The 14545-nt window shown below is 42.6% G+C and overlaps 1 long non-coding RNA gene across 2 annotated transcripts in view; it reads left to right on the top strand.

Moving 5' to 3' along the window:
• Positions 1 to 14545, top strand: part of LOC128315457 (uncharacterized) — a 74300-nt gene that overhangs the window by 34585 nt on the left and 25170 nt on the right. For both annotated transcript variants that reach the window (XR_008298226.1, XR_008298227.1), the window contains exons 5-6: positions 11555 to 11663; positions 13855 to 13971. This is a non-coding gene — a long non-coding RNA (uncharacterized LOC128315457). The remainder of the gene's footprint in view (positions 1 to 11554; positions 11664 to 13854; positions 13972 to 14545) is intronic.

Genomic DNA, 14545 nt, shown 5'->3' with positions numbered 1-14545 from the left:
GAAAGTGCTGGAATTCTCTTTACTGAGGAGTGGCCCACTTGTGCTTGTCCTGGAAGCTAAGAGAGGTAGCCTTTTCTCAGCATGACAAACTTTAAAATACCCAGTTAAAGTAAATAGTGTCTGCTTTATTTTTTTAATGTTTCAGAACTTGATGTGACTGAATGAGACAGAAGGATGGATCTAGCACAAACTTTGTTTAGTAGGTGAGCATACATCAAGTGATAATCATTTGGCTACAGTTTAGGAAAATCAAGTGTTCTAAAATTAACACGTTTTGGATGGCACGTTCCAGTTCATTCTCCTGATTGGTCAATACAGCCAAGCATTTTAATAGTGTGCAAACTCTCCCTTTTGTCCTAAGTGGAGAGAGGCACATAGCATGATTTTGTGCCCAGCTGAACAAACCTAACAGGGGCTATACCTTCCTGCCAATAGTTGTGTGAAACTATAGGAGCCAGGCTATCGTTACCAAGAAACAATCCCTTTCAAAAATACGATCAGGGCACCTGGGTTGCCCGGTCATTAAGTATCTGACTTCAGCTCAGGTCATGATCTCATGGTTCATGAATTCGAGTTCCATATTGGGTGAGCACGAGCCCGCTGCAGGTAAAAAAACACAAAACAAAACATGAACCCGGCTTCTCTCTTTTTCTCTCTCTCCCTCTCCTCTCTCTGCTCCTGTGGGATTCTCTCTCTCTCTGCCCCTTGCTCACTTGCACCCTCACTCTCTCTCTCTTTCAAACAAAAAATTATAATCAGATAATGTAGCACACAGGCTGTGGCAGTAGGCCGGCGTGGGAGAATACATTCAGCTCTCCAAAGGGTGTCAGAAAGTCATTTCTGTCTGAAGAGATAGTGGCAGGAGGTAGAGAGATGATCATTAAATTACTATTTAAACAATTATTACAACCAGCCAAGATGCCACTCCCCCACCCCCCAGGAACTTCTGCATTCACTGCATTTCAAGGTTTGAAGCTTTGGAGTAATCTACTTGTAATTGCTGAGGTTGTGGGTTTCCAGTATCAGAAACCGACTCTGTAATTATTCTGAACCAAGGAGAATTCACTGGAAGGAGGCCAGGGGATTTCAGGGAATTGGAACAACTGTTTGAAAGGGCAGGACCAAGGGAGGCTCCGGAGACCTGGGGAACTGGAAGCCTCTCTTTAGTGCACTGCCTTTAATATGACCGATACTAGCAATTACCAGTCTCTGTTGCTTTCTGTCTCTTTCTTTAAAATTCCAGCTTGCTATGTGACGACAGTGTGTCATGTGTCTACCTTGGGTCACTCGTTTTCTTGCGGGCGCGTCAGCAAAGGAGAGGTGGAAGAGGGGACACAGGATCACATAGTGGCAACGTGGTTATTGATGCCTCATCTCTGCCCCCTGCACACGCCCCCAAGCAGGCTGCTGGACCGAAGCTCTCAACTCCTGCAAATCGTTCTTACTGTTTTCCACCTTGACACCTGGTAGTTGTGTCCTCCGGGCAATCTTCTTTATTAAGGAGTTGGTGATGCTGACATGCCATTGAAATAAATTGATAATAGGTCTTCCTAGTCTCAAAATCTTGCATTAACTCTGCGTTTCACCTAGAGGAAAGCCAATGGAATCCTGCCAACAACCCTCCAGGTGAACGTGATTCGGTCCTGTTATGGCCTCAAACTTCCCTCTTCCCAGTCTACTTGCTTACCCCATTTTGGTCTCACAGCCTTGGTATTTCTGGAATGCCAGATTCTTTACTCGATATAGGTCTATTCAGATTTTAAAATTTCTTCTCGAATTTGGTAAGTTGTATCTTTTAAGGAATTTGTTCATTCCATCTAAGTTCTTAGATTTGTTGACGTAAACTTTTCATAACATTTCCTTATTACACTTTTAAGTTCATTAATATTCTTCTTTGATTATCGGTTTAGTGGTGTCCTCCTCCCCCTTATTTTCCATTGTGACATTTATTTATTTATTTATTTATTTATTTATTTATTTATATATTTATATTTTTGAGAGAGCACACACGCAGGTGTGCAAGGTGGGGAGGGGCAGAGGGAGAGGGAGAGAGAATCCCAAGCAGGCTCCATGCTCAGCACAGAGCCCTATGTGGGGACAGATCTCACAACCGTGAGACCATGACCCGAACCAAAATGAAGAGTCAGACACTTAACTGACTAAGCCACCCAGGCGCTCATCTGTTGTGTCTTGTTTTAGTCTTGACCAGTCTAGCTAAGGATCTATCAATTTTCTTTTTCTTTTCAAAGAAGCAGTTTTGGTTTCATTGACTCTTGTCCTTTTTGTCTTCTGTTATTTTTTCTGTTATTTACTTATTTTTTCACCAACTGCGGCTCTGATCTTTATTATTTTCTTTCTTTTGCTTTGAGTTAACTCCTCTTTTTGTATTTTCTTAAGGTCAAAGCTTAGATAAGGATTTTAGGCCTTTATTTTTTCTATAATAAGCATTTAAAGCTGTAAATGTTTCCATAACCTTTGGTAGAGTGTGCAAACTTTGATATGTTGTATTTTCATTTTAGCTCAGTTCAAGATATTTTCTAAGTTGCCTCGTGACTTATTCTCTGATCCGTGGGTTAATTAAAAGTGTTATTTAATTTGTACCGTTTGCTTATATCCTTTTGAGCTTTTCTGTTGGAAAAATTCCAGGTCTGCTGGGAAGTTGCGAGAATAACACAGAGAATAAGACCTTCACCTAATGTTGCTGTTAACATTTTACCATTTCTCCCTCTCTCCCTCACCATATTATTGTTAGTACTGCTTTTGTTACACACATAGTAGTTTTGGGAATATGTTGCCGTCATCATAACCTTTCCCCCCTAACTACTTCAGCGTATGTGTTTTAAGAACAAAGACATTCTTTTACACAACTGCAACACAAGGGTCAAGTTGAAGAAATTTAATACTGATATTACAGTTTTGTCTGAATACAATCTACATTCCAATTTCACCAATTTTCCTATTATGTCCTTCGTTGCAATCTCTTCTATTTTTCCCTTATCCCTGACCCAGCCAGGGTCGCCTCTTGCATTTATTTGTCCCGTCTCTTTAATTTTCTTTAACGTGAGATATTCTCTCAGCCGTTCTTTGTTTTGTAACATTGACGGTTTTGATGAGGTCAGGCCAGGCCAGTTGCTTTAGAGAAGGTTTCTCTATTTGGGTTTGATTGCGTAGAATCAGGTTCCACTCGTTTGGCAGAAGCACCGTATAACTGAGATTGTGTCCCTCTTGGTGCATCACTAAGGAGGCCTGTGATCGCAGACTGTCCCTTTTTTAGGGATGTCTGTTTTGATCACGTGGCTAAGGAATTTTCCAGATTTCTCTTAAGTTCTGGTTATTTTTGAATGCGTGCCAGATGTTATATACAACATTTTTAGTGATAATTTGAGGCTCTGCATGATGTTGTCTTCCTCTAGAGAGGTTTCCCTCTTGTCCTCGGCAGACAGCTGGGTAAGGAAAGATCCTGACTTTGTCAGAGAATGAGATGGTTCACAGCTGGGCTCCAATCTTTTTTTTTTTAAGTTATTTATTTATAGAAAGAAAGCACGAGTCAGGGAGGGGCAGAGAGAGTGGGTAAGAGAGAGAACCCCAAGCAGGCTCCACACTGCCAGCTCAGAGCCCGACACGGGGCTCGAACATATGAACCGTGAGATCATGACCTGAGCCAAAGTCGGATGCTTAACCAAATGAGCCACTCGGCACCCCTGGGCTCCAGTCTTTTTTTAGAGTTGTCTATTTTTGGTTTATTCTTCTTCTAAGGATCTAGCAGTTGTGGTCCCAACCAAAACCTGAGGGTGCTGACAAGGGCTCTTCCTCCGGGGCAGACTCAAATGCCAGTTATAGTGTTATGCTCAGAATTCGTGATCCCCAAAGACCACCAGGGAGCTGAGTCTGATGCAGAAGCAAAGAGCCTTTATTCGAGCTAGCTCAAGCTCATTCCCCTACCTGCACCGATGCAGTGGTGAGATACCGAGAGAGACAGCGAGTTTCAAAAGCACAAAGGTTTTATAGGGGTCTAGGGGTAGTCGGTGAGGTAATGGTCGTGGCCTTAGCTGATTGGCTGGGGAAGGGCCAGAGTCCCGTTACTTAGGTTGCGGGGCGTGGTTTGATTGGGAAGTTACCCAAGGGGAGGAAGCGTGGTCTGCGGTTTGAGCGGGAATTTCTTTCTGCGGCCATGTCGGGGACATAGTCGCTCAAGATGGAGGACACAGAACAAGATGGAGGACACAGAACAAAATGGAGTCAGCTGGCCTAGGTCTGCTCTTTCAATAGTCCTTAAGCCCTTAAATTGTCAAAAGCTCTGCTCATCTTCTTAACCTGTCAGCCACTGTTTTTGCTTTCTAAGTCTACAATTGCCTCGAGGGTAGAAGTGGCCCCAGATGTTCTGCTTACTTCTCTTGGGTTCCCACAGCTTTCTTCTCTTAGCTCTGAAGACACTCGGTGCCTTGGGAGAGCTCTGACACCTTCAAACCCACTTTTATTATATTCTGTCTGGGTTTCCTAATTATTCTTGGTAAGAGTATCGCAAAAATATCTCAATTTTGCCAGTAGTGGAAACTTTACCACCATTAAAAAAAATAATACTTGATCTTGGGGTGCCTGGGTGGCTCAGTCAGTTGAGCATCTGACTTCAACTCAGGTCATAATCTCGAGGTTTGTGAGTTTGAGCCCCGCATTGGGCTCTGTGCTGACAGCTGGGAGCCTGGAGCCTGCTTTGGATTCTGTGTCTTCTTCTCTCTCTGCCCCTCCCCCGCTCATGCTTTGTCTCTCTCTCTCTGTCTCCTTATCTCTCTCTCTCTCAAAAATAAATGAACATTAAAAAGTTATTAATCTCATCTAGATTGCTTAGGCTGTGTGGGAAATCCCAGGTAAGGTCACTTTATGTAACGAGAATACATAGTGGGAAAAGTGACAGTGCATGCAAAACAATGAAAACTGTTATGTATATATGAAAACGGAGCTTCCAAAACTTGAAATTCAAGCGAAATCTTTTTCAGGGGTACCAAGCTCATTTTCCTGGACTACTACCACCTAGGTGGTAAATGTGTTTAAATCCATGGTTTTGTCTGCATGCTGGAATTGCATTTCACAACTATGGACTGTTCTTTTACGTGTCTCAAAAGCAGAAAACCCACAAGGACTTTGTTATCAGATAAGAGTATTTTCTTCTTCGACAGCTTTAGCAGCATTAAATTGTAAGCCAGGAGAGAAAAAATACAGTTTTGTGTGTTCTTTCAGAAGTACAGTGTCTCTGTAATATAAAATGCATAAACATTTAATTCATTTGTGTAGTAAAGCTGTTGGATTTTCCAGGAAAAACCTTGTTTAAAATAGTTGCTTGTATTGTCTGATCACACAATGGAGAATGTGATCATGGAATGTACATAATCCTTTTACTAGTTTTCCTTCATATGTGATAGCGGATTATAAGAGATACCATTTTGCACTAACAATTCAGAATGACCAAATGAGATTTCCAATTAAGCATTCAGAGTCCTTGGGCACTGCCCTTACAACATCCCCTAAGAATGCGTGTTGCCACTAATCATGGGAGGACAGAAGGCGGGGGAGTTTTCCACCTCAAGCCCTAAGAACAAACTGAAAGCCTCATTTGTATTTTTGCAAGTTACTTTGGTTTCAGTTAAGAGTGCTAGATCAAGAACTTTATTTACAAAATCTACTATTTTTATTTAGTACCCAGAAACAGTAAGAACTCAAAAATATTTAAATGTATATTTACAGAATTACTGTAAAAGTATAGGTTAGACTGTCTTGTTGATAAGTCAGTGAAATTGATTGCATTGTTTTTAAGTGTGGGGCGACTCAAGTATTTATGGGAACATTATTGCGTCATTTCAGAATCTTTGGTCCCAAGAGTTTCTTTGGCAGCAGGAAGCTCATTTATCTGTGTTCCCCATATTTCAGGGCCTTGGAACCCACTGGCTAACATCCTGGGTCCTATGTCCGAGTTCAGTGTGGTGAAGCGGGTAACTTATAAGGGTTCTTTTGTTAACCTTGCACTGTCGCATATTGAATTCAACTGGATGAATTGTGTGAGGCTCTTTCCCAGAAGCTCAGAGGCTCCAAAAAGGGGTTTAGGATTGAGTGGCTTCCAACATCAGCCTAATTGCTCTGCCTTCAGATCCTGCAGAGCCTGCCCGATGCAGCCTTGCTGGTCTCAAAGAGTCGATGTGCTGACTTAGGTGTTCTGTTCCTGGGGAGTGTTTGGCGCGGTCTGAAGTCAGTATCAGAATCGTTTAGCAGGTGGTGTGTAGTGTCTCTTGACACCGATTCTTGAGTCAGTGAATTAACCGAAGCTGAAGGAGGAATACTGGTGAAACATAATGCCTCCTTTTCCTGGGCTCTGGGGAGGATCGGGTTGGGGGGTAATGCAATCAACATCCACGATATTTCTAAACACCATAAAGAACATGTTGCTAAACCTGCTCAGGTACTAAACCTGCTCAGGTACCATGCTTCAGGGAACTAATTGTCCTTCCTAAGTGCAGTTATTTGTCAATGCTAGTTTCAGATATTTAAATAGTATAATTTGAATTTTACAAAAAAGTCTTTCCACTCTTCGCCTCCAGATGGTCATGCTTTACGATTACTATGAAATCAAGACTCTCCACCATTGTTATCAGTTCTCGATGTGTGCCGGGTTTGGGCTAAACCCCCATTGCTGTTTATGGCGTTTGTGCACACCCTGGATTGTTCTGCAGGAAAACAAACCGAAGTTTGAGGTGCAACTTTCAATTGCGGTAGTCTGAACTCTGTGTAGGGGGGGACCCTGTCTGTCTCGTTCAGCCTTGGGTCTTGAAGTCCTAGGAGTGAGATAAATGTTTGCAGAAGGAATGAAGGAATGAATGCATGGAGAAAAGGAAATTATTAGTGGTCTCTGACAAATTCCAGATTATAGACGCGTATGTGGTTTTTATCAAGAACTATAAGCTCCCCTTTGCTCTCCCAGACAGCAATTCAAAATATTTAGTTTTGCTTAATTTGGAAGCTCTTGAAGGGTAGGGAGAGATTCTATCTTCAAAAGTGCTACATTCTGCGTTGGGTATGTCTTGATACTTATGAAATCGTTTTAAAATAACATGATATGAGGCTAAAATAATGTGATATGAGGTCAATAAGCTAAATGTTAGGATTGGTCAGACCATAGTATACACGCTGTGAGACTTTTCCACCTGGTCTGATTCATTATAACTTACGGTACATTGTCAACTTTCATGCTCATAAACTACCTCTTGTTAAAATTACATTTTCAACCAAAGCAAGTTATGGGACATAAAATTCTCATATTGTAAGAATTTTATTTATTTTTTTAAAGTTTATTTTTTTACTTTGAGAGAGAGAGAGAGAGAAAGAGAGAGAGAGAAAGGGAGGGGCAGAGAGAGGGAGAGCCAGAATCCCAAGCAGTTTCCACACTGACAGCACAGAGCCCGACGTGGGGTTTGAACTCACGAACCATGAGATCGTGACCTGAGCTGAAATAGAGTTGGACAGATAACCAACTGAGCACCCAGGTGCCCCAGGTATTTTATATCTATATCTATATCTATATCTATATCTATATCTACATCTACATCTACATCTATCACACACTATATACAATTTTATATATATATATATATATATATGTCACACTAAAAATTGATCAATTAAAAGATAACTCTTACTTAAACTTGAAGCTTTAATACTTCATGATTTTGATTATATACTACTATTTTACCATTGTAATATTGGCCAAAGCCAATATTAATAATAATAAAATCCATGACTGTGTTCTTAAAATCTAGATATCTCCTAAATTTCTGAATAAGAATGGATAGATTATAAAATTGTTCTTACCAATACCAAAGTAAATAAGATACAAATTGGTTATAGTCATTTTCATGAAAAGGCACAATTTTGGCATTTCCCCCCGGTGGACACAAATTCTCATTCATGCTTTGAACTGCCCACTTCATGTAGCAGATGGTGGGAGAAGGCGGATGGGGTTAGCGGAACCATATTTCCCCCGGCACTGTGGATATGGCTCCTACTCCCCACCAGCCGCTGTCCTGGGGGCACTGAGAGACTGGCAAGAATTGCTAGGGTCTGCCAGTGGCTCCTAATTTGCTGGGTGCAATTCCACCTTTTCTGTAACATTGGGAAGTATATTCTGGGTCAAAAAAGGATAAAGAAACCATCATTTATGAAAGAGCCCAGAGAAGGAACAACGCTAAGAGGTTTTCAGCTTTTTCAACTGTGTGTGTGTCTGCACAGTCCACTGCCTTGAGGAGCTTTTAAATAGATGATACCCAGGCCCCACCCGGGACCCGCTGAATCAACACACATTCCTTGAAAAGCGTGTTGTTTAAAAATAACTTTTAGGAGGATCTCATAATGATCATTACGGGGCTGACAGAGCTTGCTAATTGAAGGGGGGCTGGGTTTTATTTATTCATTTCCAGAAGATGCAAAAGTCAGAACAGCAACTTTCTGTGTTTGTTTGCATCGTGTTCCTAGCCACAAAAGCAGAGCCTGATATATGTAGGTACTAAATAAATATTCATGGAGGAAATAAATGACAAAGTATAAAGACCAGATGATGTTTTCTCCCTCATGGCATAGATGTGCGCTCTGCCTTCGTCCTTCAAATGTAGTGGTTTGATAGGCAAGATCTTGAGCCTTTCCTTGTTGAATGCTATCTTTTTATGTTACTTTTCTTTATTTCGGAAAGAATGGATAGTGGCTTATGTTTTTTCTGACTCACAAATGAAAACAACTGTGTTAAGAAAAAGGTTTCATGAATAATCTATAGATCGAATAGAGAACCACAAAACAGAAGTCTTTACGTTTTTGATCCTTCTTCCCCATCCAAAAATAAATAGATGATTCAAAGTCTTGTGGTCAAAATCTTCTTGATGCAAAGGATTAAGAATGAGCTTGGATAAAGTAGGTTCCCTGTGAGGATACAGATATAGATATAGATATAGATATAGATATAGATATAGATATAGATATAGATACACACACACACACAATATGTAAAAAAACACATTAATATAAGGCAGTGATCTCATTGAAAAAATCTACTGACCAAACAGTATGATTTTCCACAGGACCCACTTTTCGGATACAGAAAGAATGGCTCGGCTGAGTCCAGCGGAAATATGTTAGCTGACAGGACTCTGATAAAAAGATTGTATGAAGATTATTAAAGTAATGACCAATATTTTACATGAGTGATGTTGATGCATTTATAACACTGTAGTCTTTAGATCTCTTAAAATTATGATAATTTATACTAGGTATGCCATATAAACATATTTTACTTGTTTGTGATTTTGTTAGGAATAGTTTTAGCAGGTACTACACAAGTAGTGAAAGTATTAGAAATACCAAATTTGTGTATTTATGAGTCCTTTGTGTCGTGTGTGCTTAAGAAATTGCTATAGATAGGTTTTATTTGCCATTACATTTTTTTTTTTCTAAATAGAGGAAATGAGTTTTGTTTTGTTTTTGTTTTTGTTTTCAATGACCAGAAGTAGATGAGTCATTTCAGGGATATTTTGTTGTTTATACTAACTGAAAAATGGGAAACTGAATTTTAAGGAAATTTTAAGTGATGAATTTTCCTCGGAATCAGGGACATATTTGTCTACCTGTAGGGAAAATCCAAGCATTGCAACCTAATGGATACTACCAAGAAAAAAAGAGAGAGAAAGAAGAGGAACGATAAATTACAAATGTATAAACTAAACTGTTCTCTTGACCTTCTGGGAAGAAGTGTCATTTAAACTGTTATTCTACTTTATTTATGTTGAACTAGCTCTATCCTTAATGAAATACTGTGTGCAATATGTGAATATGGTCACTTTTTATTTTAAAGTGACACCAACTTTCTGAGGTTCTATATGGTCTAAACATGACCAGAAACGCGGCACCAGCATTAATCTTGAAAACCCAACTCTTTTCTTAATGTGGTGTCAGGGCTCTTGAAAATTAGCACGTAAACATAATTTCTGGAGTTAAGATTCCCATTTCCTGATTCGCTTAGCTGACTCCTTGCCAGGCTCACGAGGAGGCGGTGTGGGGAGAGGGCCTCTGGAGCCAGCCGGCTGATTGTGGGTCCTGGCCCTGCTTTGGGATGGTTGTGTGACCTCGGGACACATTACTTAACCTCAGCGGTGTGAGTTCCCCATGCACCGAGGGGGATAATGACACCTCACTAAATCTGGGGCGTCCGGGAGGCTGCATGCCGAGCGCAGGGAGCTTAGCGTGAGAGTCTTCCCCACTTAGCTATCACCCTCCACGCTCGACAAAGCCTCACACGCTCTGGGCGCTTGCACTGGTAAGTGTCTGTTGCAGGTGTCCATGCCTGCAGCAGCCAGGATCCTGTCACGTTTGCTGGAGTCCACGTTGCACGTTCGTGGGCTGGAGTCCCACGGCACTGCCCGTTCAAGCCCTGCAAGGAAGGTTCCTTGCAGGATGTTCAGGAGGCATGAGACACGTCACATTTATATTGACTTCAAAAGCGGGCATTTGCGGGAGGGTCACAGATGAAAGTGGAGGAGGACTTTTGACACCATCTTTGACATCGGTCACTGAGGGTGAGGAGTAAGCCAGAGACAGCAGGATGCTGTCACCCGCGGTACTCAGACATCCGGCGGAGACGTCAAGCAGGTGCTCTTGCTGAGGCCCGCAGTGGGCAAAGGCAGGAAGGGGAATGAGCAAACTGATGGACCTTCCCCTGCTGTGGCTCCCCCACTGGGGGCTGTGCCTCACTCTGCTCATTTATTGAACAGACATTTATCGAGCACCCGCTGTGTGCAAGGCTGTGCTGATGGCTTGGGTAGTGCAGGGAACAATCATTCACCTGGTGCCCGTAGCCAGTGTTTTCTGTTATCGTGGGTCAAGTTCTTACAGAATACTTAAACTTGGAAGAAGAAAAAGTATTGTACGAATCTGAACAAATATGGAAAATTAAACAAATCTCAACACCCAGGGGTTTTTGAGGCCACATGTGCACAAAATTCTCCTGGAGTAGACCCGAGGGTGGCAATCGCTATGCCATCAACAGCAACATGACAGTGGGCATGTCGATTATTAATGTACTCCAGAGAATAGGTTTGCTTTTTGTGATTTGTTTTGGTTTCTGATCGTCTGTACAAGGAATCCCTGAAGTTTTAGGAATCTCGACAATTCATTCACCTGACTTTAAGGGTCTCTCTTCCTCTAAAAATGTTCATTAGGTGTGTCAGTTTCCTCTCACTGCTGTAACAAATGATCACACGCTCAGGGACTCTGGAGCAGTACGCGGTCATTATCTTAACCATTCTGGACGTCAGAAGCCAAAACTTCGTTTCCATTGGCTAAAATCAAGGTGTTAGTGGAGCCGGTTCCTTCGGGAGGCTCTGGAGGAGAATATATTTCTTTGCTTTTTTCCAGCAAAGTCTAGAGGCTGCCCACGTTTCTTGGCTTGTGGCCACAGATCACTACAACCTCCGCTTCCTTCATCACATCGCCACGTCTGACGCTGGCCCTCCTGTTTCCCTCTTACAAGGTGACTTGCGATTGCATTGGGCCCAGCTGCATCATCCGGGATCCTCTCCCCATCTCAAGAGCCTTACTTCAATCACATCTTTTTTCTGCGGAAGCTGACATCTTTATAGGTGCTGGGGGTTAGGGGGTGGACGTCTTTGGGGAGCCACCATTCAACCTTTCTTTTCTGTGGGGAAAGGTGTGGGAGTAAAATTTCACTGGATGACATTGCCCTGAACGATGAAACGTAGCATGACGTTGTATCAACGTCAGAAAGAAACTGCTCAGCACTTTCTTCAGAAACCAATTAGTCAGGTGTTGATATGCTCATTTTAGAGAATCTGATATTCTTTTAATAGTCCGTCATGACTGATTTTAGTTTTGGGTCTGGAAATGTGAAAAGGTTGGGTACGGTTTTCTTAGATGCCGCTTATGTATATGTGGGGTCTGTATAAAGTTTGATTTTTGCCAGTTAAGTTAATTTTAAAGTAAGATGAAAGGCTGCCTAAAGGAGCGTACGTGATTTCTTAACAAGCAAGTCCAAGCTTCCATTCTATCCACTCATCTCTTCAGTTTTCCTCTCCTGTTTTCCCACCGTATCGTCCGGTCCCCTCACCGACTCCTTCCTCCTTGCTGAGCGGTACCTGCCCCTCTGCAGCTCTTGGCCGGCGGCCTCTCCGCTCTCGACCCCCAGGGCCTCTGAAGCTTCTGACCCAGCTCTGACCTTGATAACGGGGCCTCCAAACCCACGCTCTCCTCCGGTCCACGCTCTCCTTCCTCCGCCACAGCTCCTCGCACGCCTCCACGACGGTGTCTCCCGACAGCCCACCCCGACTGGGCTCCACACCCGCAGCTGCCACGTGGCTCCCTGCAAATCGGCAGCCCCCCCTCCTGCCCCGAGCACCGCTCTGCTCGACTCTCCCCCGTCAGAGGCAGGGTGGGCTCCCGACGGCTCCTCCTGCGTCTGTTGTGCAAGTGGGAGCTTTGTGAGGGCAAGGCTTTTTCGTGACAGCTGTTATCAGGTCTAGAAGAGTAGTGCCCGGCATGTAGCAAATACACGTGTACATTTGTTGCCCAAACGACCCTCAGCTTCACCTGTCGGTGACCCTTTTGCATGGATTTTTCTTAGGGCGGTTCTTTTTTTTTTTTTTTTTTTAATTAAACATTTTCTTTCTTTTTTATAATTTTTTAAAATGTTTATTTTTGAGAGGGAGAGAGACAGTGAGAGAGAGAGAGGGAGAGAGGGAGGGAGGGGCAGAGAGATGGAGACAGAGGATCCGAAGCAGGCTTTGTGCTGACAGTAGAGAGCCTGATTTGGGGTTCGAACCACCAACTGTGATATCATAACCTGAGCCCAAGTCCCATGCTTAACTGAGGCACCCAGGCACCCCAGCACATGGAGTTTTAAAAAATCAATTACAGCGGGGTGCCTGGTTGGTTCAGTCGGTTGAGCATCTGACTTTGGCTCAGGTTGTGATCTCATACTCCATGAGTTCGAGCCCCACATCAGGCTCTGTGCTGACAGCTTGGAGCCTGGAGCCTGCTTCGGATTCTGTGTCTCCCTGTCTCTCTTCCCCTCCCTGACTCACGCTCTGTCTCTCTCTCTCTCTCTCAAAAATAAATTCACATTAACAAAACAAAACAAAACAATTACAGCGAAAACTAACAACCAATACTTGTGGATTGCTTCTGAAACCCAGTGAGACCTATTTTATTTCTTACAAGAACCTTGTGATGAGGCCGGGGGAACATATTGTCCCATCCCCATTTTAGAATTGTGAAAACTGAGACTCAAAGAGCAATTAGTCCAATTTCTTCACCTAAATTTGATTTCATCTTCTCTCAATTTGTTAATTTACACACTTCGCTTCATCTGTAATCTCTCAGCTTTGTCTCTCATGACTGGCTCTTACTTTCAACCCTCACCCTCTCTTGCCTTATGATCTCTTGTCTAGACAACTGGAAGTGTACCTTCCTGTTTTCAGTCTTATTGCAAATCTATTTTGAAGCTCTGCTAGAATTATCTTCAAAAAATACAAATTGGGGGGCTCCTGGGCGGCTCAGTCAGTTAAGCGTCTGATCTTATTTTTGGCTTAGATGATGATCTCAAGGTTGGTGAGTTCGAGCCCCACATCAAGGGTTGAGGGGACACGGGTAGCACGGAGCCTGCTTGGGATTCTCTCTCTCCCTCCCTCCCTCTCTCTCTCTACCCCTTCCCCAGTCTTTCTCTGTCAAAATAAATAGAAACAAAAACAAAACCGCCAAAATACAAATCTGATGTCATTCCTTTCTGAAAAACGATTTCTCTCTCCTCCTTCCCAGATTTCATCCTTGCCCAGACATTAATACAGAAGCTGGAACGAAACAATTTCTACAGTCCAGACGCAAGAGCAAAGAAAAAAGAATTTAGTACACACGATTTCCTACGTGGAACACATAGTATGTTTTCAACATCTTTTGGAAGTACTATGTTATTTCTCTGCATAGTTATTTAAGAGAGGCAAACTGCAAATGGCATTCCTTGTATGTGTACAGAGGTGTTAATGTAGCAACAGCGAATACATCTATCCATAAGATACAGTGAACTCACTTCTGTGTGTCTGGTCAAAGGCAATAGTTCTCATTCAGTATTGTTCTCATGTTAAAAATTAACATTCATCAGACACACATTATGTGCTGGGATGGTCTTGGATGACCCATCAGGCTGAGCTAATCTACTGAATAATATTGCCTAATTTGTAGACCTTGGGGAAATAAACCCCTGATTTTTATTGCTTCAGTGTCTGATGTTAAACAAGTTCTAGAACAGCAGGCTAACCACAGGTTGGAGCCATAACATTGCTTGATGAGCTGTCAGCGCACTGATGCTGAGTTCTCGAGGTGCCACCGCCACAGCCCGCATGTCGGGGGTCCGCCCTGAATCTCCTCCAAACGCAAGAATGCCTGTAATGTGTTTCTTTTAGGTTCAGCTGTCAAGGAGCTTTTTCAGTCTACTAGTTGATGTTTAAAAACT

The sequence above is a fragment of the Acinonyx jubatus genome, chromosome B2 (assembly GCF_027475565.1).
Source record: "Acinonyx jubatus isolate Ajub_Pintada_27869175 chromosome B2, VMU_Ajub_asm_v1.0, whole genome shotgun sequence".
Lineage (NCBI taxonomy): Eukaryota > Metazoa > Chordata > Mammalia > Carnivora > Felidae > Acinonyx > Acinonyx jubatus.
The sequence above is the reverse complement of the archived record's forward strand: the minus strand, read 5'-3'. Positions and strand labels throughout refer to the sequence as shown.